The sequence below is a fragment of the Alligator sinensis genome, unplaced genomic scaffold (assembly GCF_000455745.1).
Source record: "Alligator sinensis unplaced genomic scaffold, ASM45574v1 scaffold1667_1, whole genome shotgun sequence".
NCBI lineage: Eukaryota > Metazoa > Chordata > Crocodylia > Alligatoridae > Alligator > Alligator sinensis.
In genome coordinates this window covers 1091764-1095144 of record NW_005842504.1, presented here as the reverse complement: position 1 = coordinate 1095144, position 3381 = coordinate 1091764, and the positions used below count along the sequence as shown (strand labels likewise).

Sequence of the window (3381 nt, the reverse complement as noted above, 5' to 3'; positions counted from 1 at the left end):
AGGGGCGGGGCCCCCCCCCCCCGCCCCCCCCAGTGAGGAGGGCAGGACTGGCCCAAAGAGGAAGCTTTAGCTGCGGTGTGTGCAGGGGGCCTGGCCTCATTGCTATTAGAGCAAACGTTTTGTGGCCCCCGCGAAGCTCGAGACCCCCCTGCTCGGGGTAACGATGCCTGGCAGCAAACCTCCGGGGTGCGGGCAGCCAGTTGCCGGCAAATACTCGGGCGTCTGCGCGCTTCCAGAGGGAGCTCCGAGGCGGTGGGTGGGGGAGGTCGGATTTGGGGGGCAGGGTCGGGGAGATGCCGCTCGGCAAAGCGTGCGCTGGGCAGGGCCACGTGATCGCTCGCAGATAGCGGGGAGCTGATATTCATTGAGGCGCGTGGGGGGGTGATGATGGCGAGATTTATCACTGCAGAAATACCTCCGCTCCTGACAGGCCTGACGCAGTCACGGGCACAAGCTGTCCCGTAGCAAACGCCCCCCGTTGTTTCCCCGGCCCGAAGGGGGAAGCCGACTTGCGCGGGGGTGGCGGTGGGGAGACCAGAGATAGTAAACAACCTCCATGGCTAAGTCATGCGGTTCTCCCCAGGGGGAGGGGAAAGCTGGCGGGGCCGGTGGATTTAGTCCCGTCTCAGCCGCTGGGTGGAAGGGCAACGGCCTTGCCGGAGGGCGAGGGGAGTGCGTGCAGTTGCAGTGACGAGGGATCTGTTATCTCAGACCAACACAGCTGTACAACAAGGAACGCAAAACGCTAAAACTCGTGGTTCGGAGGCGATAGCTTTCATTAGCCCGACTGGAAAAGAGCCAGTAAATGACCTTCGTTTGCCAGCTGTTGGGCACATGCAGCCTTCTTCGGGCTGAGGGGGATTGAAAGATGGTCAAAGTCCCCTTGGGTAGAAAATAAACTACAGACATCCACCTTCAGCTTCCTTTGTGCACAATGAAGTTTATTTTCTACCTTAAGGGACTTTGACCATTTTTTTATTTCCCCTCAAGAAATTACCTGTTACCGTCTTGAATTTCCCCTTGCAAAGAAATTACCTGTCTTTGCAAGCGCAAAAGCTGGCCAAGAAGGGTAATTTTTGGCTCTTTTCTGGTCAGTCTAATAAAAGGTATCACCTCTCAACCAAGGTTTTAGCGTTTCATATTCCTCATTGCGGTGGCTTTGTCCCTTGAAGATCATGGTCTTTTTCACTGGAGCCCCTTGATGCCAAGCGGGACCGGGAAGCTGACGTAGACTCGTAGAAGTTAGGGGCTGGAAGGGACCTCTCGAGATCATCGGGTCCAGGCCCCCTGCGCTCAGGTCACCCAGCACACGTGAAAAGCTTTGGGAGGAGTGACCAGGGGGAGGCTGGGGCTGGCGTCTTGGGCGGGAGAGGGAGGAGGTGACTGCTGATGGGAAAAGGGGAGCCGCGCTCCCCAGAAGAGACTGTTCTTCCTCTGCCTTCCCAGGGTCTGTACCTGTGGCAAGCAGGAAGGCAGCTCAGCAGGCCAGTTCCTCTCACATCCGACCGTAACCCCTAGGTCTGCAAACCCCGATCTTGTTCATAGCGTCCAGACGCAGCCAGCAAGACAGCTCCCTGGAGCTCTTCTCTTGCCAAATGTGTGTCGTGTCCCTCCCCCCAAAAGCATAAGAGCAGCAGCAGATTGCAGAAGAGACAGCAAATGACAAGCACACAGCAGCTGCAGCTGAGATTTTGGTGGTGGGACCAGGAAGGTTCTTTAATTATTCTTGAGTGAAAGAGAAGCTGGGGGAAAACCCCCCACCCCCAAGGCATTTGTCAATGCAGAGCCCTGTGGATTTGCGCTGCTTTCTCTTGGATGCTTTAAACAATGTTCCCCTTTTAAAAACCACCTTGAAGGTGTTTTTATCGACACCGGTTTCCCTAGTGCTGCTTTTAGCGAGCATCCTAAATAAGTCGGCTGCTCTCAAAGAGAAGGGGGGGACCCCCCCTGCACTCAAGGCATCTGTCAGTGTGGAGCCCTGTAGATTTGTGCTGCTTTATCTTGGATGCTTTTAAAATCTTCTCCTTTAAAACGCCTTCAAGGTGTTTTTTTTTTTTTTGTTTTTTTTTTATCGATGCTGGCTTCCCTAGCGCTGCTTTTAGCGAGCATCCTAGATAAGTCGTCCGCTTTCAGCCTGCCTAAAACGAGCCGCCGGCACTGAACAGCTGATACCCCCACGCGAAAACATTCAATCTTCTGTCTCCGTGGTGTCGTGCAGGCACAGCTCCCCCACCCCCAAAATCTCGCCAGGCTCGAAAGGCAGAGTGCTTAGTTTGTACCCCGACGTAGTGGATGGAGCCCATCTTCTGCAGGCAGGACTTGGAAGCCGCCCCAGCGCCAGGCTTAGAAGCTCAGTCTGAATTTTGCTTTTCTCTGGAGAGGCTGTTGACAGCCTGTGGCGTTCGCAGGCAGCAGCAGGGCTGACTCCAGTACTTGCTGCTGGCTCTTGCTAAGCGTGAAAGTCAGCTCTGCCTAAAGCCAGCTGTGCCTCCGTCCAAAGAGGATGGGGCCGGACTGTTCTCGGTGGGGACAGACGGCAGGACAAGGAGCAATGGGCTCCAGTTGCAGCAAGGGAAGCTGAGGTTGGATATTGGGAAGAATTTTCTCACGAGGAGGGTGGTGAAGCACTGGAGCAGGTTACCCAGAGAGGTGGTGGAAGCTCCATCCTTGGAGGTGTTTAGGGCCTGGGTAGACAAAGCCTTGGCTGGGATGATCTATTTGGGGACAATCCTGCTTGGAGCAGGGGGTTGGACTAGATGTGACCTCCTGAGGGCCCTTCAACCCTCATTTTCTATGATTCTAAGCGACTTGCAATGATTCTTTGAAGACGGAGGGGATCAGGGAGACATACTGCCCTTCTCTTGTAGCTGGGAGCATCAAGGTTTCTGCAGAGGTTTTGGAAGCAGGCTGGCTCAGAAGCTGAAGGGAGGGCTATGGGATAGAGGCTGAACTTTGTCCTTCAGCTGCTGTGAGCAAATAGAAGGGCTTGTGGACTGCTTGGCCAGCTCGATGTCTCCCTCTGCGAGCTGTTTTGCAATGGAGGGAAAGCTGGGTCTTGGGCGCAGGCGCGAGGATATTTAAAACTGAAATTCAGGGCTGGTTGCAAATTGCTGCAGGCTGGTCTGCATCAGCCGGGACCATGGGCCAGACTTGACTCCAGGATAAAGTTGAAATACCTCTGCAAGGAAGTGATTCTTCCCCTCTATTCAGCGCTGGGAAGGCCACATCTGGAGTCCTGTGTCCAGTTTTGGGTCCCCCGTGACAGAAAGGATGTGGACACGTTGGAGAGAGTCCAATGGAGGGCCTCAAAAAATGGTTTTCATAGATTCATAGATGTTAGGGTCGGAAGGGACCTCAATAGATCATCGAGTCCGACCCCCT

General features: G+C 54.7%; 1 protein-coding gene across 1 annotated transcript in view; it reads right to left on the bottom strand.

The window, feature by feature from the left end:
• The window catches only part of LOC102381579 (zinc finger BED domain-containing protein 1-like), a 14518-nt gene extending 12007 nt beyond the window's left edge, over nt 1-2511 (bottom strand). The window contains exon 1 of the mRNA XM_025213049.1: nt 416-2511. The gene's annotated coding sequence lies outside the window, so the exon portion shown is untranslated. The remainder of the gene's footprint in view (nt 1-415) is intronic.
• Between the last annotated feature and the right edge of the window lie 870 nt (nt 2512-3381).